This window comes from Augochlora pura, chromosome 7 (assembly GCF_028453695.1).
Source record: "Augochlora pura isolate Apur16 chromosome 7, APUR_v2.2.1, whole genome shotgun sequence".
Lineage (NCBI taxonomy): Eukaryota > Metazoa > Arthropoda > Insecta > Hymenoptera > Halictidae > Augochlora > Augochlora pura.
Genome location: NC_135778.1, coordinates 24,952,826 through 24,975,199, shown reverse-complemented (window position 1 = coordinate 24,975,199; position 22,374 = coordinate 24,952,826). Strand labels below are relative to the sequence as shown.

The 22,374-nt window shown below is 36.3% G+C and overlaps 1 protein-coding gene across 1 annotated transcript in view; it reads right to left on the bottom strand.

Moving 5' to 3' along the window:
* LOC144472067 (midasin) overlaps nucleotides 1-22,374 on the bottom strand; it is a 125,102-nt gene that overhangs the window by 63,070 nt on the left and 39,658 nt on the right. The gene's annotated exons all lie outside the window — the stretch shown is intronic.

The following is a 22,374-nucleotide window of genomic DNA, read 5'->3' as shown; positions in this document are numbered from 1 at the left end:
AGACAATATAATTTGATCATTTTATAAACGAGTGAGATACTAAATAGGCAAACACACAAATTATAAATAATATAATGACAAAAAGTATTGTCTAGTAACACAACAAATCTATTTATTTATCCAGTAATGAAGATAAAGTCTCCTTATCGTACAAAAGCACGAATATCGACTAAAACAATAACAACAACTAGTCAAAAAGCAAAAATAACGTAAAACTAAGATAAAGCCTCACAATATTGCAATCGTTCGAACAGAACGACTCCGCATTTCCCGCCATTCGACGAGAAAAATCAGTTAAAGCTCCCGAAGCTGCCGCCGAGATTGTATTAATAAAAATGCAGCGAAAGTTTCGTTTCAAGCCGTGCCATCGCGAAACTTTTAAATTCGGAAAATGAATGCTCCCGGAGAACTTCTCCCTTCGTGTATCTGGGAAAGGGGTGGGCGCGGATCACACGCGGGAAATTCGACCCCGCGAGAGCAGAAACGAAAACGAAGAAGACGAAAGAGGAGACGAAAAAGGATGAAGATCGACGGGAGAGTTCGGCGACGGTGGAATTTTTGTTCGAAAGCAAATTCGAAGTGTAATTCGATTCGTAAATGGCGGCGGAGACTCGCGGGAGCCGGAGGCGGCGCGGCGGACTTTCACGGAAATTGAAAAATTCTGTCGGCCGTGAAATCGCGACGCGCGAGAATATACTACATCGTTAAACTTCTATTTGCCGGGCAGCGGCCCTCCGCGCGATACGCTTTGTTTTCCGCGAATTTTCGGCGCCAGTTAGCGAGTGCTCCGATCAACGGGATTAATTCGCGCGGACCGAATATCGGACACTGTATACCGTAGCGATTGCTATGGTTAATTACGGAAATGGTGTGAAACTATGAATTTGAAACGATGATTATAGCCAGCGATCGTTCATGGGCATCGCTCGAATAAGACCTCATTTGAGCAATATTTCGAATCGATTGTTTCTGAATATTATTCGACTATTGCAAAACATTTGATGATTTGAACGTTAGTCGACTAAAAATAAACTCGAATCGAATTTCGGTCAAAAATAAACTAATAACAAAACTCGAATATAAATTCTTCGATTATAATTATATTCGAATAATACTTTTCGAATAAAATATTTGAATAATGTTTCGAATACGATTTTATTCCGTTAACGAATAAATTCTTCGAATATTTTATTAACAATTTAGTTTCTGTAATTATTTGTTTGATACATTAACCGTTTATTGTATAATTAGTTTTTACACGTTAAGTAACGAAATTTTTCTAAACACAAATTTAGTTTATAATATACACTTTAGCGAAATCTACGGACAATTCTCAGACTCTATTAAATTCATTTTATATTTATTTATTAATATATTATATTTAGTTTAATTTTTAACCCTTGTTTAAATATACAAGTAAATTATTATAAGTTATATAAACTTTTAGTATAGTAGTTATATAAAATTATAAGTTATATAAACATAGTTATTAACTGCAAACAAATTATCTGTTTCACTGTGCTTAAGATAAATTGTTTCTCGATCAGAGACAATTTGGATAACTATTTAGTTAAGTGTTACCTGTTTATGGCGTGTTCCACTTCATAGATTAAATTGTGGAAGTTCGCGAACGAAAGTTTAAGTTATGCTTTATAGTCTAGTGAACTTTGAGGATAATTGAGGAAACGGCGCGAAACTAGTAATTCGAAATGATGATTGTACAAAACGATTAATAGAGAGCGAATATTAAGCTGAACTCATCAATTACACCTACGTCTATTAAACAGAGATTTGTATGTTGAACGGAAAATGATCTAATGTAAGACTTAATCTAAATCGCTTTAAAAGTAATAAACTTTCTGCTCTCGTAAATTGAATAATGAAATAGGGTATAAGTTAAAGTTCGTTAATGAACAATAACAGTAAAAATAGTAAGGATTAAAAAATTATAAAAACCAACAGTTGGCAACAAAAATTAAGGAAACGGTAAAAACTATAAAAATTAGAGCAATTAAAACTACAAAAAGAAATGAAAAGGAGTATATAGAAATCGTTGAAAACAGCAAAAAAAGAAAACAATTAAGCAGACAAAAAATAAGAATAATAGCAATCGAAACAATTCAGAAAATAAAAATCTGGAAGCTAAGCGAGGAACGTTCTAATAATGATAAAAATTGGAACAATCAAAAATATAAAAAATGAAAGTAGTGATGTAGAAAATAGTAAAAATAACGAGAAACGAAAACAATTGACCGGTCAAGAAATAAGAACAATACGGAGGAATTTATAGAAATGATAAAATTGGTCAAAATGGAAACCACTAAAAAATAATTACGAGAATATTATAAAAACAATGAACACCGTATGACCGATCCAACGAAACGAAAAGCTTAAAAATGGCAGCAGTTAAATAGACAGCTTTGTATGATAACGAGCATTAGTATGCGAAAATACCGGCGTGCAAGCGACTGTGTACGATGCGCCAAATGAAAAAGTGAGCATAATCAGGATGTTAAAAGCAGCGGGAGAATATCGTACGTGTTTGAATATATTATAATAAGAGGGGGTTACATTCGGAACCGGGCGAGATACATCGTGAAAGAGCAATTTATTCGAGACGAGGGCGACACCTCGGGCGATCATTAATGATTAAAATGGCTGCGTTAACCAACGACGAATTAAAACATTAAACGATAAAAGGATTGAAAGAGAAGCACCCGGCCGCCAGAGACGTTTCAATGGAATTTCAACGGGCGAGTATCTCCGCCGGAGTATGCACATATGCGCACGTGCGCAGGTGTCTATGCGTACAGGTGTGCACGGGAACATATGTGTGAATTGATGGTATTTTCGCGATGGAGATATATAGGCGGTTATAAGCAAACTTTTACGAGATTTTTATTCTTTTATTCTCTCCGCAGTCTCGATTGTTTAACATTGGAAGAGAAGAAGCTTCTCTAAAAATATATTTTATTGCAGGATTACACAAAGGGACGACCATAATAGGTTTTTTCGCCTAATCATGCTGAAAGCAGCGACATTCTCTGGGAAACCCCGATGAAATTAAATGTTCTCGCTGGAGGTGAAATACGTTAACCAAATTTATTCATATTTTAGCAGAACGAGGCTTCCGGTAGTCGAGCACTTATTACAAATGTTTTTAATATTAAAATTATTAATGGACGATTTTTAGTATTCAAAGTAAAGTGTTTTATTACTTGTTGACAGAAATATTTTTAAATTGTTATTATTATACGTGAACCTATATAATTTTTATATTTTATAGTTAAGAATATTGAACTCTAATGCTTCATTTAAGCGTTAGAGTCAAGAATTTTTTAAATAAAATTTTAAAGTCAAAGATTTTTTCATTCTATCATTCAATTCAATCTAAAAATTAAAATCTTCCGAATTAAATGAAAGGTATAATAACCACAGAAGTAACATAAAAAATAGGGTGTCTTTGAATTGAAGTGAAATATTACAGCGATTAAAATTTAAAATAACGACAGGAAATAATTAAATCGTTTTTATAATTAAAAATATTCCACGATGACGATCGAATTTTAAAAATAAAAGAAATACAAAATGTCGAAGATTTTCACCTACGCAAGCGAATAAGTGCATTCAAATCATTTTAATTAACTCTAATATTTTACACTGCGCCTTTTGGTTTTTATTATATTTTTAACAGACGCATAAAACTCTCAGACAATTTGCAAAGCTTCCTTCCGCAGCATTTGAAGAGTGTTAACATTCCGAAGCGATTTAATCGATTGCAACAATCCACGCTGCAGTCGGATTAGTACGGGGAAGTTCGAGCTGCAAATCCTGTGCAGCTGGAAAACTTGTTTACGATAGTGGAATGGAAAAAGGTGTGCGCTTGTCGAGACGATTCAATTAATTCCAATCTTAACACCGTGATCAGAGTAGTTCCGGAACGGACGGGTTAACAACAGCAGCCCTAGTGCAGTTGCGAAAGTTTTCTTCTGCGGCATCGGACAGAAAAAAGAAGCGCACGCTTGTCGGGGCGATTTGATCAACTGCAGTATTTTCGCTGCAGTCGCAGCAAATTAAATCGATCCTGAAAATAGGAAACGATTGCGGGCGCAAATTTTCGTCGGGCAGATCGTCGTTTGCAATTGCTGATGCTTCCCTATAGCGTACACTTCAGAAAGCAATTTTATTGAAAATGCGATATTTGCGTTTCAACTGCGCTAAACTAAATCGGTGTCGAAAGGTGAAATAAATTGCAACTGCACGTGTTCGTCGACGATATGGAAACTACGAATTCTTGGTAAATGCTGAAGCTTTCCTCTGATATGGTACGGAAATATTCACTTATAGGAAACAATTTTATTTCAACAGAAATATTTACACTGCGATCGCGCTAGATTACAATAATTTAAGCTGGAAATAAAAATGCAAATTACGCGTGACTGCGGCAACTTCTTTTTGCTGTATAAAAAAGGATATTCTTTAAAATAATAATTTAGATAGAACTGGAATTTATATCACAATATAATACTTGTAAAGAATAATATAATACTTAATAAAGAAAGTAATTGCGACAATTCCGAGTGCAACTAGCAATGTAGATTATATGCAACTTCAACAGCTTACTTCTGTTCCATTTATTAAGTATTTAGTTAAAGTAACAATTTTATTTTATATAGTAAACATATTTAGGGTGTAACTATTACATTATTCTTTATTTATTGCTCCAGCTTGTGCAATAAATAAAGTTTAAATCAATAAAATTAATCAATAGAAAATTAAATCAATAGAAACAGCTCTTAATTTTCTAATATATTAAGAATGCCGTGATTCTTCAACATTTTATTTCACAAATTCCATTTTGTAGGCTTCAAAATCTAATTTCTAAATCACAATTCCAAAAATCGATGCTCGATGTCGACTTAAAATTTGTGTAACTAATTAAATTAAAATCCTCCAGACTTTCATTTCATTCTCAAGGATCAGTCGTCAATTTTGAATTACAATTTGTTCAACTAATGAAACTAAAATCCTTTAAAATCCTATTTTAGTGCAAACTGTGTTCAGTATAAATTGCTATTATTACAGCCTTTGCTTTATTAATTAACAAATTTTACTTCAAAATCGAACACAAACCTTATTCAAACTGAAATTTCTAAAATTGGAATCCGTAGGATTTCAGTTCCATTTGCTAAATCAATTCGAAACTGCGTTGCAATTTTAGAAATTGAGGCTTGGGAAAAAGATCTCGGAGCATTCAAAATGAAGTTTGTAATGTGAAATTTAATACTGATTCTACCATGTCCAAGAAATTTTGCTTCGGAGCAGAGAAATTTCGAAAATTTCTGAAACAAATAGCACTGAAATCGCTCATAAGCACGGTGCAGAAATTCCGCCAGGACATTGCGTTTGTCCCGGAATCATGAAACTTTGGTTTCCCCGGCGCGCATTTAGCAGTATCGGCGAGCCGGAGAGCATGAATTCGGGCGTGCATGGTCGTTCCTCTTTAACGCAACACTAATGGGGAGCAACCGCGGTTAATACCGTTGAAACTGGGAAGGCCGTCATTTCGCATGGAATAAGCTAATAAAGCACAGTCGTACATTCGGGCAATGTGCAATGTATGATGTACGTCGGGTGAGGAGGCGCGTATTATGCTGAAACCAAAGTCATGTTACTCTGTCCGATAACTTCCGCAAATACGTGCCGGCGGCATTGTGCCGAAACACTCAAGGCGCACCGAGCTCCTTTGAGTCCCAGAATCCGTTTCGGTTCCGTGCTATTGCGCCGTTACACACGGAGTTTTTCCGTGCCGATTCTACAGTTGAAAGGCAGTCCGTGATTCTCGTAAAAGTTCGACTCGCGAGAGGCGAGCGAATTGATTAAGAAAACGACCGAGCGATTTACATTTTTCGATTTTCTGCGATTTAACTGCTGCGTAAATATTCAGGCTCGAATTAAATTGCCTCTGAGAGAGAGAGAGAGAGAGAGAGAGAGAGTGTTTGCTCTCGCTATCTGAAATTTTTAGGTACAGTTGGAATTGTTCTGGTTGCTCTAATTGTTCTAATTGCAGTTGCGATGCATTTGCAGCAGTTTAAATTCCCGTGCTATTGCAAGTGAAAGCAGTTGCAAACAACACGCATTGTTGGTTGCGACAGTGTAAACATTACAGTTGAAGTTATTAGAATTATTTGATATAATTTATTGCAACTTTAGTGTAAGTAACGCAGCTGAACTGTTGCAATTAGTCGATTTAATTTACTGCAGTTGCAATATAAGTAATGCAGTTGAACTGTTGCAACCGATCGATTTAATTTACTGCAGTTGCGATGCATTTGCAGTAGTTTCGATTCAGGTGCTATTGCAAGTGTATGCAATTGTAAGCGACATGTATTGTTGGCGCGACACTGTAATTACAGTGTAAATATCGCAGTCGAATTTGTTGTGATTGTTCAACATAATTTATCACAGTTCTAGCGTAAATAATGTAGTTGCATAGTTGCAATTGGTCCATTTAATTCACTGCAGTTGCAGTGTAAATACTGCAGTTTAAATTGACATGCTATCGGAAGCGAATGCTCTTTTAACGTAACAGGATGCGCTTCTAGCAGTTGCAAGTAACATGCATCGTTGGGTGCAATTTAACGCACTGTAATTGCAGCGTAAATATTGCGGATGAATTTGTTGTCGTTGTCCAATATAATTTACCGCAGTTGCTGTGTAAATAATGCAGTTGAACTGTTGTAATTGGTTTTTATAACTTGCTGCAGTTGCGGTGTAAATGCTGCAGTTTAAATTGAAATTTTGTTGAATATTTAAAAAAAAATGACATTTTAACAAATTTTTATTTTGTAAAAATAGTGCCTGAAGTTTTGTGAAATCAGGATTACAATTTTTAATAGAAAATTAAAATTAAGTATTGCAAGTCAGTTTTGTAAAATGAGATCCTGCCGATTAATATGTTCACTAGATCCGCCATATTTTCCACAAAATTGGTGCTGATTGTTCAGAATAAATTCTATAAAAGAATTCTCGAGATTTAGTTTTAGTTGATAAATTTTGAAGAATTGCAGCTGTAACTACGGTCTTTTATAAGAGCAAATGAAAATCAAGTCTGCAGGATTTTTCGAAAATACGTCCCCGAAGAATTTACTTGACAAAGGGCTACAACGGAGCTGGTTCAATGAAATTCCATAAAGAAAGGCGGACTGTGCAAACAACTGTTCGAATGATTTACTAAGGTCGTCCACTGGTAATAACGCAAAAGCATTCTCACAAGACCTTCCCATTAGATAACGAGCTCCCATATTTTTCCGTGCTGTTTCCTTTTTTAATTTCTTTGCCGGCAGCTGCAGGTATCCTGTCAATTAGTTTGTCCGCTGCAACCGGCTAGGTGTCGGAGCGTTTTTCGAAATAAATATCCGAGGCTCCGTGTTGCAGGCCCCGAGCAACTTCGCTGTCCGGATGATCCCGAAGCAGCCGTGTATTTTATAGATAGGAATACGATATTTCTGCAGAACTGCATTTTGTACTGCATGTTTCCCAGAGAAAGAAAGCGTCCTGAAAATCTCCCCTAACGGTATAAATAATCGGGTCAGAGCGCTAATCGGTGTTACATAATTAGCGTGCGAATATTACGATCGTAGTTTGATGCAGTTCTTTAGCGAACCTGGTCGAGACATTCTCGATTTTGTGTGAATGAAACTATTGGGGAAAAACTTGGTGAAAATTCTAGCATGTGTCTCCATTTATGTGGTTCTCGTTGCCATTTTTATCGAATTTTTATCGCCCTGTTAGATTAAGAAACTTAGAAATTAGGTGAACGATGCTTAGGCAAGAAAGGTGAATCTTGCTCGATTCTTGGTTTTAATATTTTTATTAATATTAAAACGACAGTATAATATTATGTAATTGTAATAATTAATAATTTGTTTAATAATAATTAATATTATAGTATAATATTAATAATTTCATTTAGTATAATAGCGTTTTCGGAATTGATATTTATAAACGAAAAATTGGGCAAAATTCTACTTTATGCGTTCCTACAACTGGAACGTGTTGTAATTATTTTGAAATTTCTGCGAAATATTTGGCAAAGAAAATGAAAGGAATGGAACGTCACTTTATGTATGTTTCGTCAAGTCTGTAAAATGCTCGCTACGTAGCCACTATAATTTCCAGCAAAAAATTCCGATAAAATTCTACGCGCGCCAGATTTTTTCGAATTTTTCGTCCTCGATGAAGCGGCGAAAATGATCCGATACCAAATAATCCGGATTTGCTTTGTGATTACGCCCTCGGCGAAGACAGAGTGATGAAACCCGATCCGTAGTAGATCGAATGGATCAATAAAATAGGATCATGTCGCACAAACAGCCATCTTGTCAAATCGGAAGTATCTAGTTTCCTCGGTAAGAAGATAATCAGTCTACTAAAACTCGCTTTACAGCTTTGAATTTATTATGATTTTCCCGTTTCTAACCGAATTCTTGTGACAATCTCTTTCTGGAGAAACAATTGCACATTAAGCGACTACATTTCGATACGATTTTAGAATGTGTTCTCGTAGGAATTTTCGAACTTTTGAGATCAAAATGTTAGCAAATGAAAGCTAACAGATCATACATTATGATAGTTCTATTCAGATTGATGAAAAAATTCGCTGCCGTATAAAAATGATTAAAAATCAATCGACAGCATGGAAAATGCGATTTATAATTTGAGCGAGTGCTTCAAAATGATCTTCTAATATTTCCCCTTAGAGATTTATTGACTTTTAGCATATAAAAGCTAAAAGATCGTACTTTATGATAGTTTCATTAAAGTTCGTAAAAAATTCGCTATCTTATAAAAATTGTTAATAGGTATCGGAAAATCGGGATGTTACAAAAATAAATGTTCGGATAAGAGAGTTTCAACTGTATAATCGACAAATCGTTGCCACATCGTTGGCGTCAGCAATTTTAGAGACATATTGTGGACAGATCGTTAAGTATTAATAAGATATCACTGCAACGCCGACAATCGACAGCCGCATCTCTAAAGGAGAGATAACAGCGTTCGATATCTTCCCGGAGGTGCTAAATTCGCAAAAGCTGGACAATCTGTCTCGATCTCGCGGGTATATAGAAATATGTGTGCTGGACCGTGGCCTGGCTTAATCGTGGAAAGAAACCAATGGAGAACGCAGATTCTCTTCGTTCACGTCGAGTGCCGTCCATTTCGACAATTGATGGAACGCGGTGCGGACTGATTAAACCTGTCCAAGTCGTTATCGTCGACACGGTTGTCCCAATCTGGAGGATTTTGTTCTGACGGCTGCGCAAGCTCGATCACGATGGCGATTTCTTGCCTCGGACAAATCAATTTAGAATTGTCAATGGAAGTCTTAGTAAACTATTGGACGTCACGAGTTTTTCGAACGGCGTCTATTTCAGGTAGTTACTGTAAAATTGTGGATCGGCAGAATAGTTATATGAGACTGAAATGTAGAAATGAAATTAATGAAATGTAGAAATATGAATAAGATATCGCAAACGAAAATGAAACGTTAAAACTGAAAAATAAAATAGTAGAAACGAGAATAAAATATTGAGAATAAAAATAAGATAACAGAAATGAAAAATTCTCGCTCCTCTATCGCGTGTAAAGAATGCCATTCTCACGAAGCGACGCTTTCCAAGTTCACGAACGCGATACCCCGTAAACCGATCATCCGATTTACCTCGAAACTCGGTAGACACCTACAGCAGATGTTCCTCCATCGAGCGATGCACGGTCGAGTCGATGTCCGCGAAACTCGATTTTTGCGGAACCAAAAACGAACACCGTTTTCACAAAAGGTTCGACAGCTTCTTTTAAACTAGCCACCAATAAACCGCCCCAATCTCTGCCAGAATCACCGTTTCCGCGTGAAAAAAAAATTCAATACTATAAATGGTACGTTCTCCATATATCGGCGAATATAAACTCGCAGAGATTCAATCTTTTAATTCTCGTAGGTTCGTTGGGAAAAATTGTCCAAGTGAGAAGCTCGAGAGAATTTTAAACACTCGATCGTGCGCGTCCTTCGTTTTCTGCGAAATTGTTTGCCTACAATTAACAAATGTCGAGGCTGTGCAAAAAGTTCGTCAAGCGGCGAATATTCTGCTACGTTTTTCCGGAGGCAAGGAAATTGATCCTCATCTATAAACAATTATTTTTTGAATTTTCGTAGACTTTTCCGATTACTCGTCGCGTTAAAAATTTAAGAGAAAACGAGATTTAGTTTAACTGTTATTAATAAATAAGAACATTTGAGAGAAAATAATAATTCTCGTGCAATTCTCTTAACATTCTCCTTTAATCTTTCTACTGTTCTACAGGGTGTCTCAACAATTTTGTAAGCCAATTGAAGCAACTATTTATAAGGAAATTCCTAAGGTGATTCGAAGTAACTTTTTCCTTTACGAAAGTATTTTCTGTGGCTTCGTTAACGGATTATTAGCGAAATACACAAACCAATTAGAGCAAGAGTACAGGTGGCGCGTCCCGTTGGTAGGGCATGGCATCAGCTACACTCGTTATTCGATTGGCCCATGGCTTGTGGTGAATAACTCGTTAGTGGAGCCACGGAGAAAATTTTTGTAAAGTAAAAAAGTTACTTCAAATCGCCTCAGGAAACTGCTCAAGAATCGCCTCTTTAAGCGACTTACAACATTTTTGTGACACTCTGTGGAGAAGTAACTTGAAAATCTTGATACATTATTATCAACATATTAAAGTCGTTAAAGGAAAACGCTTTTAATTGGCTACTGCTATTTACTACTGACGCAGCTATTTCTTTTATTTCGCAATGAATCCATAACTCGTTATGCTCGTTGATTTGAAGACGTATGTCGATGATCTCGCGAAGTTCCTGCTTGCAAGGGACATTTCTGGTCACGTTGTCACCGTTCTGTTTCGTGTCGACGAATTTACAAGGCACGGCAGGTAATAACGTTCGTGCACACCAGCGAGTGCCAGTTTCATCGTGGAAATTCCGAAACTTTCGAATAACTTTCCGCCTTTCGCCCACTTCGCGCAGGAAGTGAATTTTATCTAGCACGGTTCGCGCGATATTGAATCTAAATCGAAATCTGGTTCGCGGCTATATAAACCGCGTGCGCGCTTTAACCATCTACACAAAAACGCCTCGACGGCACGAAACTGTTCCTGGCTGAAAAGTTCCTTTTCCGTAACGAAAACCTAATTTTCGCGATATTTCCAAAGACATTTTATCCGAAGCTTCTATTAGAAATATATTAGCCGAGGGAAAGGCGCGAAATAAATTTTACAGACACGTTAAATCGTTCGTTTATTGTTTAAAATATCACGTTCTTAAAGAACAATATTTATATTTTATCGTTAAAGGGCATGAAAGTCTTTTGAAAGTTTAGAACAAAAAAACTAAAGAAGCTAAAGAAACAGCCGATCATTAAGTAAAATCGAAAAATCAAGACAACCGCCTACGTAGACGTTACCTTTATAATATTGTTTATTATTTTAAATAATTTAATTCATTATCTCGGTTTTTATACGACGGTTTTATTACATTTCAGATTACTATTTATAGCATTAAAACGAGGAATGCTTGCTGTTTGTTAAAATAGTGCCAATTACGTCCCTAACAAATATTCTTGCAGTACTGATTTCGAGAACAGCAAAATACAAGGCAATCAGTGTCTGCTATAACTGTCGTTTCACAGTTGAACAAAGAACAAAGAACGTCGAAAACAAGAAACAACTTAATTAACACGGGGAAATGAAAATGGCCACCTTGACCAGACGCGATATACGCCTGCAACAAGCATTCGAAACTCAGCAAATCGCGTCAATCAGACCGAACCGCTCCGAGTTTCAAACTAAATTGACCCGGTGCTTAAAATTCGTATTCGCGGCAAGTTTAAAGCGAACTTCAGATTCAAAAGGAACACTCCGGGTCGTTGGTTAAGACGGGGAAATCAAAATGTCGGGCCCACTCGCGAGAGACTCCGTGCGAACGGTCGTGGGAATCGGTCCATTTACCTCTGGAAATACTAGTTTCCAAGCAGTTGCGTTCTCACGAGCTGTACTCGAAACTTCTTTAGAAACTAGAAAATAATGTCCGCCGGTTCCCTGCGATTTTTGCTGTCGCGAGATTGTTGAAATTCGCTTCGCTCGCGCAAAGCCGACGTAGAAGCGCGAGGCGGAACGGGAAGCTAGCTCGAGGGAAGTTCGTTGAGGCGACTTAAATAGACTCGCAATTAAATCATAGACCGTTGCGCCGGCGGCCGCCATGTTTATAAATGGAATGTCGGAAGGAGGACGCGGGAAAGTTCAGCGTCTAATTTTGGCACGGTAATCCGCGGAACTCCGGCCGTTTGAAATTTTAAAAGAGCCACCTGAACTCCGGAGGGCCGGGCGGCAGTCATTTTAGGCGCACACCTCCGCCATTTTCCTCACTTTATGCGAACATTTTCAGGATTCCTGCGGGCTACCTCATTCCACAAGTTCCCTGCGACTTTGACCTTGCTAAGGGTCTGAGAACTTCGCCCGGAATGCGACCAAAAGACAATATGGCGACTGGATGAAGCAGTATTATGAGTTATTATGCGTAATTTAATAAAACATCTAACGAAATAATCCATAAATATTACATAGAATGAAACATTTACTAAAACGTTTCATAAATATTACATACAATGAAACATTTACTAAAACGTTTAATGGATATGTTACTTAAGAAATTATTTGCTAAAACGTTCAATAAATACGTCACTTGAATAAACATTTAATAAATATTACGTTCAATACAACATTTACTGAAACGTTTAATAAATATACAATTTAACAGCAAAGTATTTACTAAAAAGTTTAATAAATATATCGTTTACTAAAACACAGGCATAATACGTAAATACATCCAATAAAACATTGAATAATAAACATTTATTAAATGCAGAAAAATAAATGTTAGGATAATTGTACTATTAACGTGTTCACATTGCAAACTGAATTTGGCGCACCCGGTGTTGTTTTTAATATTGAGGAGACATTTCTGGAGCGTCATACACACGGCAAAAGGAAAACAAAATGGCGAACTACGCGCGGACGTGCATGTTACCAAGAGTTTTGACGCGTCACGCCGGTGGATTTCGAGAAATTTTTCACGTTTTTAGCCGCATACAGCGGCGGCCAGATAAAAAGCTTAAACCGGGAATTTATGGGCACGGTCCCAACGTTTCCAGAGGCAGCACGGTCAACGAATAATAGCATAATAAACGATTACGACTTTAATCTCGACAAAGTTCGTACGTAGAACAGGCTGCGCAGAGAATTTGTTTGAAGATGTTCACTTTGCAGGATCTTCGCGATATTTTCCAGCCGTAATTGCATTTCGTTTGTTTCGAGGGATTTCCGAACGCGACTCTCGCGAATGTTGTCCGCTTCGTTGCCTTATTTTCGTTACTAATTGGTTTCTTCGTGAATGAAATTATTAAAAATAATTTACGGTGAAGTTTTAGAACGAAAAGTATAAGAAATAGTAATAAATTGAATGTTATAAAAGTAATATGCGGTAAAGATCGCAAACCGAAAAGTTACAATGGAAAGAATAATAACTAATATAAGTTCAATGGTGCAAAAATATTTTCTGGTGAAAATTGCTGTGAAAAGAAGTAAATTCAGTGTGGTCAAAAATATTTTTTGATAATATTTTCAACGAGGAGAATAATAAATTCAGTGCCGTAAAAATATTTCATAGTCAAGCTGGCGGTGAAAAAAATAATAAATACGTAAAAAAATATTGAGGTAAAATTTAAAATAAAAATAACAAACAAAAAATAACAATAAATTTAGTGACGTAAAAATAGTTTTATATAAATTTTATAACGTGCAATACATTTCATATCGAAACCGTGAATTTTTGTGGAAAAAAATTCATGAGAATCAAATTTACAACGGACACTTTGAAATAGCCTCGGCTAAAGATCAGGCGAATATTGTTTCCAAGAAGAGATTAGAATCAGCGCCGCGAGCCAGAATAGTTTCGCGGATATTTGTCTCGCAGTTCCGATCATCAAACGCAACTCGCCAAATCGAAAATTGCAGAACAATGCGAATGTAAATTGAAGTTTATGAAAGGTAGCGAGGGCTTAGAGGACTGCAGAAAATTTGCTTATGCCAAATCAATCCTGGAAGTTATTATATTTGCGACGATTCTCTCTAAGCCGATAGAAATGGCGAGAAAAAATTGATTTTCGATAAACGAATTCTTTACTAGCAAGAAAACAATGAAAATAATGTTTATCAAAATTGAAATAGAAAAAGCAGATATGTAATATAATGTAATTAATTATATAATTCGAAACACATATGATTTAACTACTTCAATTTCTTTATTAGAATAATTTAATATTTACGTTTATTTAAACTAATTCTATTTATTAAATCAATATTTACGTTTATTTTAAATAGTGCTATTTAACGAATCAATAGTTATGTTTACTTTAACTAATTCTATTCAGTGATCTAATATTTATCTTTACTTTAGCTAATTCTATTTAATAAACATTATAATCTTGATTAATATTTGTGCTTATTTCAGGTAAAGGTGAACAAATATTTATTTTTATTTTAAGAATTAAATTAGAATCGCACGTCTCGAGCCCACAAAATGTCTTTCAACGCGTCAACTAAAATGGCCGTCCAGTAGAATAATTTCTCAGACAAATACATTTTCGCGGAATAAATATTCCAAAACCTGCGAGATAAAAGCGAGAAAAGCGTGGAATGGAAACGGAATTAAAATTGCAGAAAATATGGCTGTATCCGAAAACGAGCGCGTAGTACACTTAAGATGACGGTGTGTCGTGCGTAATCCACGTTTGTTCGCGCGGGTAACTGCGCCATAATTCGGCCGGATGTCCTTTCGGTGGTTTACATTCCCAGATACTGTTCTGAATTCGTTCAGTGCCCTGCTTTGCGCGAAGTTTATAGCTTGTAAATGGCCCACCATAAACCGCCGGGAGATTTCTTTAAACGGTGGCTCCGGAACCGTTCTTCCCTTTGATTCCTACACGAGCGTAAGATTCTCCGGAACAATAGAACTTTTCCCCACCGTTCTCTGCTTGCGTAACAAATTGGTACCATAATAATGAAAATATTGCTGCAGATTTCTCCGAGACGACTTTTTAATTTCTCGAGACCATTAAATGTTGCTATAGTAAATGTTAGCTTGGCAACGGGTTCTGATTGCCTTGCAATACATTATGAAAAAAGCAACATAACTAGATGTAACCTAGATCAGAAAATTGTCGCACACTTTTCAAACTGTCTTCAATATTTTGTAGACGACTTTGTGGTATCATTAAAATAATGTATCGTTTAAAAGAATTGATAATAATTATTTCACGATATTATCAACAAATCTACTAGTCGTCAGATGAAATTATTCCACTTTTTTGTACCAGAGAGACTTATTATACTTGTCTGTATCAGGCGGGGTTATTATACTTGTCTGCATTAGACAGACTTATTCCATTTGTCTGCATCAGCAAACTTATTATATTTGTCTGTATTAAAAAGATTGATTCCACTTGTCTGTATAAGGCAGTCATGTTTCTACTATTTGTATCAGGTAGCCTTATTCCACTGTATCTATTAGACAATCATGATTATACTGTATGTGCTAAATAGTCTTCTTCCACTATATATGTATATTAGACAATTTTATTCTACTGTCGTTATAAGGTAATCTTATTATGCTGTCTGTATAAGCTGTACTTACTTCCCTTGTCTGCTTTGCGCTGCCCTTACTTCCCTTACTCTACTTTGCGTACAAGACATTTCTTAATCTACTGTCTTATATAGGCAGTTTTATTCTACTGTCTGTATAAAACAGTTGTATTCTACTGTCTTATGTAGGAAGTCTTATTCTACTGTTTCTACTAAACAGTCTACAACCTTTTGCACTCGACTTTGTAATGCCAAGAATAATTACTATTCTTCCCAACAATTTTGAGATTCCTAAAAATGTTTATACTTAATAAATTATTGCCGATTTAAGTATTCCATGAATATACATTTGTATACTATATTACAGTACAAATTTGATAAAAAAATTGCTATTGTTGACAACAATTGTTACCTTATATTAGCATAATTTTTAATCACATTGGTGCCATTGTTACAACTTAGCAACAGAAAAAATTGCAACTACCAAGCGATCTTTATTAAATATACAAATTATATTTAACGAAAATCCTAACAAATTCATTATTACATTAGTGAATAGTGTCGATTATCAAATGAAAAAATGGAGAAGTAATCTCATGAAAATATACCACGATTAAATGAAGTACAAATGGCATATTTTTGGAGCTCGACAAACTTTTGGCCATTGTTTCTAGGCGAATTCGTACGATAGACTTTTAATTTTCGATGCCAGAAACAATCGTTTTATGGATCCGCAAGGAATGGTTCACTGCGCCATCTTATTGCATCCGGTCGGCGCCCTCGATTCTTCAATTTTTCCGAGGTAGAGACCGAGAGCGAGATAGAGAGAGAAGGAGGGAGAGAGAAGAAAAAGATGGAGATAGAGAGAGAGATCAAGTAAGACGAGAAAGAGTTAGAGAAAACGTGAGAGATAGAGAAAGAGTGGAAAAAAGTGAGAAAGAGAGAGGGAAAGGGTGGGAGAAAAACAGAGAGGAAGAGAGAGAGAGAGAGAGAGAGAGAGAGAGAGCACAGGATGTGGTGCGAGAGAAAAAGACAAAGTACAACGCGAGAAAGAATTAGTAATGCAAGGAAGAGAAAGAAGTAGAAAAAAAGAGACAGAGTGAGATAGAGAAAGAGAAAGACACTGACTAAAAATACAAAGCGAGAGAGAGAGAGAGAGAATGAACTTTTCCCAGACAATGTTTAATTAATTTTCTACCGGTCCGCGTAGCCACCTTGCCCGCGAAGACCTCGGGCGAGTTGCATTCTCATGCATAAAAGAAAGTATCCTGTGCAAGAGAAGCCTGTGCAGTGTGCACCTATCGTGGATTTTCCACCTTCGATCTTCCTTTACGAGCCTATTTTCCGATGCACTGGCTGCTGCATCTTCCGCAGTCGCACCAGGCCAGAGACGCGAGAGTTCCACTCTACCGTGTACGTGTTCTACTCGCGTTTCTTTCCCTGACAGTCCGTGATCCTGCCCGGCCAGGATATAAAGGACAACGCAGTGAAATATACCATGGTTAACCGTGTGCGAACCCGTGCATCATTCGTGCGCCGGATGGATAATTTATCAGCGTGAAATGGAAATCGTCGGTGACGCCTCACGGTTTTCACAAGGCGGGCAAATTTGACTTGAAAATCTTCTGATTTACTGCCACGGTTATTGCGGACGATGCTCGACGGTCTACTTTCGAATTTTCTCGGTGTTTAGTTATTCACCGGAAAATGTCTCTAAAACAAATGTCCGCAAGTTTATCGTACTTTGCAGAAGGTATTTTCTGTAAGCAAGGATTACAGTTACATTTCTCCGATTAGTTTTTGAAATTCGAACAATTATAAAAATTTATATACGATTGACAAATTTCAGAAAATATGTTTCTTGTTCGCAACTTTGTTGCATTTTACAGGATGAATTTTAGTAAGGTTTGTACTCTTAATAATACATAAAATGATATTCAGAGATTATTTCTGATTTTTTTAAGATTATTTCTAAACCCCAAAGTACCACTGCAACATCAGTAAAATACTCAAATAATTCATTAAATTGTTCTCTGACTATGAAAACTAAAATTAAACTAATTTGGTCGATTCTCCCTACAAAAAACTACATTAATAATATCCAATAAAATTTTTCTCTACGATTCTTAAATCCCGAGTAAAACGAGAGACCATTCAGCACGCGACGCGGTATAGTTTCTTCAAAGCGGCACTGTACCTGTTGTCTTCTGCTCACCGAATCTTCATCTTAATCACCTCGAAACCCAAGCTTACTACGAAAAATGTCATTCTACACTTCCGATTCAGTTTTTCTCACAGAATCAGCCTATATCACTTTCTATCACAAAGTAGATAATACTTGTATAGAATCGGACGCGGCAAAACGTGTTGCGATCTCGAATCGTCTGCACGAGATACGAGATAGCAGCCGGCCGAGTGCCCCAATGAATAATAAGAACCCTTTTTAATACTTTATTCGAATTAATTTCGCTTTTTCAAAGCCGTGAAATAGTTCTTCGAGTGGAAGTTCCTTATCAGTCCGACGGTGTTACACAGATCGTCCCGGCGAAGGGTGGAAGTTTTCGAGGGTAGTTTTATTGAATCTACTGCCAGGGTAATCTCTATGGCCCGTTCCCAACCGCAAATAAAGCAAACTGCAAGTAGAGCAATCGTAAGTTCATACCAGGCTCCGCGGAGACAAGAACTTCATTCTCCCAAGTACAAATGGCATTGTTATCGCAAATAGTATTGCTTCCGCTTTCTTAGGAAGCCCGCGGGGCTATGGGCGACACGACCCGTCTTAATTCTGAAGCGGAAATTAAAGCTTTAGCACAATGTTAGAGCTCGTTCCGTTGACTCGCCACTATCTACTTTATTAACAAAATTCACTCGGAGGAAATTTATCTGCTGGAACATTCGCCAGATTAAAATCAGTGTAAACTCACTCTTCGATATAATTTCTCTAAATGCTTGGTTAATTCGATTGTTTTCTTTTTCCATTTCAGTACAAATAGAACGTTGTCACGCCCGTAATGTCAGCTATATTAAGTCGTTCTGAGACCATTCATACAAATTTTAATGAAATTGTCACGATTATGTTATTTTGAAGAATTCGCAGGAAAATAGATGTCTATCGAAAAATTTATTCCATTAGATTAATTAAAATTCTTTCTTTCATATGTTGTTTCATTTTATGGTCATTCGCTTTTTCGTTATTTGGTGGTGATGTTAATATCTTTAGTGGCGGGAGATGTTAGTTATTTCATGTTTGTGCAGATCTCTGCTTTATAAATTCTTAGAGGACAAGACTACTTACACCTGTACTTAATCTGAGTTTATCTAGATCGTATCGATTATGTGTTACCTGAAAATTAGATTTATTCCACTTGTTGGTGTCAAGCAAATTTTTCTACTATCTGTGTAAGACAGACTTATTCCACTGTCTGCATTAAATCTTCTTATTCCACTGTATGTATTAAATCGCTTTATGTAACTGTCTGTATTAGACAAACATATTCTACTGTCTGTATTACACAATCATAGTCTACTGTCTGCATAAGCCACTCTTAATCCACTGTCCGTAATAGATCACCTTATGCTACTGTCTATGCACGACAGTCTTACTCCACTGTCTGTATTAGAAAGTCATAGTTATCTTATCTGTGTTAAATAACCTTATTCGACTGCCTGTAATAAATCGGCTAACTCCACTGTCGCGTGTCTAATTCTGCCAGAGTTAGATTAATACTAGAATAAGACTTACTAAGTCTTCCTCTACTGTCTGTATTAGAAAGTCATGCTTCTCCTGTCTGTGTTAAATAGACTTATTCTACTGTCTGTATTAAATCCTCTAACTCCACTGTCTATAGTAGATAGTCATGCTTCTCGTGTCTGTATCAAATATTCTTATACCACTGTCTGGATTAAATTATCTTATTCCCCTGTCCGTATTAGGCAAATTAATCTTGTGTCTGTTTTAAACAGCCCAATTTCATTGCCTTTATTATACAATTTCGCTCCATTATTTATATTAAATGATCCTAATCTACTGCTTTTATAAAATAATCTTTTTTCAGAACGTATATCACGTCTAAAACAGTCCTATTCCATTGTCTACCTTGCCTGGATTTATTCCACCGTCAATGCCACACACACAGATTTATTCCGCTACCCTTATCACACAAATCTATTCCTTTACTCCAACCGAGATTTGTTCCACAATTTATCCAAAAAGGTCACGTATCCTGGCCGCCATAGCTAGAAACAGCTCTCTCTCCATTCACTTCAATCAGACTTCCGCACGATCATTTTGTTTAATCCACTCGCAAACACGAGATTGGAATAAATCGACCTGCGGTGGAGCCAGTAGAACAAACCTATTTAACCGTAGCTACTACACGGATTCAATGTTTCAACAGATCGGCAGAATAAACCGGCGGCAAACGACATAGCCGGTAGAATGGACCAGTGTTTTGCCCTATGCAACGACCTGTCCCCCATTGCTGTCACCACGCGAGTTTATTCTACTGGTCAGTCGAGGTATCGACCTGCCTTGCTATACTTTAACGGAAGTGTTCCGTTCTATCGGCTTGCAGGAGACGCTAACGTTGCCGCAGGAGTGCTTTGCAAGTTCGAAAGGATCGATCTTTGGTTCAACTGGTAGAATAAAACTGTCCGACCAAAACAGTCGAACGGGTCAATAGCCTCCGATGCTCGCTAGTATAACGTGACAGTGGATTAGGTGAACGTATCGACCTACGAACTCTCCTAGCAGTGATTCTGTAACGTTGTATCAAATGAGTTGACTACTGTACAGAACTATTCGATTAAAATAAAAATCGCAATCGTGAATTTAACATTGTCTTCTTTGACGAATCATTTCCATTTTCACTGTTTCAGATTTTTAGATACTTGTTTGTTGGCATCTAGTGCAAACAGTATTTTAGTATATATAAATTTAAAATTTGTTTATGTTGTTTACTGGTGGCAATATTTTTTAAATGAAGTTTTAAATAGGTAGTATTACAGTCACTGGAGAAAATAAAATTATTCATTTTGTTTCATTAGGAAAATATGTTTCGTGACATCACAATGTACCATTTTTGGATGCCCGCCCTATATTTGATACAAATGATGACTTTATCGAGGCAATATTTATATATATGTTTATAATGGTAAAACTGTTCATATGAGGATGATACAAAAAAATAAAATGACACTTTTTTCTAATAATGACAAATAATTTCTTAGTATAAATTAAAACATCTCTGTTTTATGTTTAATTTTACCATTTCAGCATTAAGAATAAGTAAATTATTATAATTAAGAATAAATTATTATGTACATCTTCCAAAATGCTTGCTTCTCTCAAAAATTGTTTAACGTGACTTTAAGCAATTTTAACAATAACAACGTCATGCAGAAAAATTGTATTTTCAACGACAAGAAAGATTAAGATATTTTAAGAATAACTGTACAGGAGAATCGTATTGACGGTAACGAGACGTTTTATCGGTATAATAAAAGCTAATGGAAAATAGCGGCGCACAGTGGGCTAGGTTCTTAATTATATTGCCGCGGTGATGAAGGCAATCCGAAACCGCTGGTTGGTCACTTTTCCGAACGTGCTTTATCTGGAAGGATCCCATCGCATCTATACCCACTTCACGGAATCGTGTTGATGCACGTGAAACGTCGGTCTTTTTTACCGAACGCCGCATCCTTGAAATTTTAATCTGCATAATTTCCACGTGACTTATCGTCGTAATCCTAACTGGCGATTAAATGCCCGCTAGGGTTTAATCGGACGGGGAACATTTTTTTCTTTTAAGACGCTGGCCAGATATTTATGAACAGCTCGCCGAGATAAAAATACGATACGATATTATGTTTTAATGCACCGGCTGCGGTGGCTATGCGCTGTACGTTCACCTGACAAATGTTACCACTGTTTCCGGGTTGTTACTTTATTACCTGAATTTGGAGAAATTCGGTAATTCCGAGATATCGGAATATTTACGTAACTGTTTAAGGCGGCGACTGAATATAATGAAAATGCAGAAAAATGAAATAATTGAGGGTGCATTGTATACTAAAATACAGAGAATATTAAAGTGCAAAGTATGCTAATATTGATCAAATTTATATACGTCCAAATTTTAGATTTTAATTTTAATTTCAGTTCAATTATGTTATATTTTATTAAAGAATTTCTTTGAAATTTACGGTTGTATAACATACCTTTTGATTTTGTGTTTATGAATTATTTACACTTACAATTATTTACACTACAAGAAAGTTAATCAACGTCTATAAGCGACATTTGATTCTTTAAATGTTAATAATTATTAGATGTGCGTACAATTTTACTATTGACTTTTGAGACTTTGTCGTACGGATAAATTAAAGTTAATCTAGGAACGCTGAAATTTGTGTAACGATCTGCAATCTTATGATGCGACGCATTGGGTAATGATTAGGCGAATTCTGTGCAGTTTTATCGTGTACGAATGGCAACCACTGCTCGTAACAAATAAACGGTAGAATGTACAGTACTTGCGGTACATGTACTGTTAATCATTGCGTATGTTATTGTTCCGTTAGTAAAGCGTGTTTCTAAGTTGACTAATAATTAAACGCGAATACTTATTCTTTCATAGC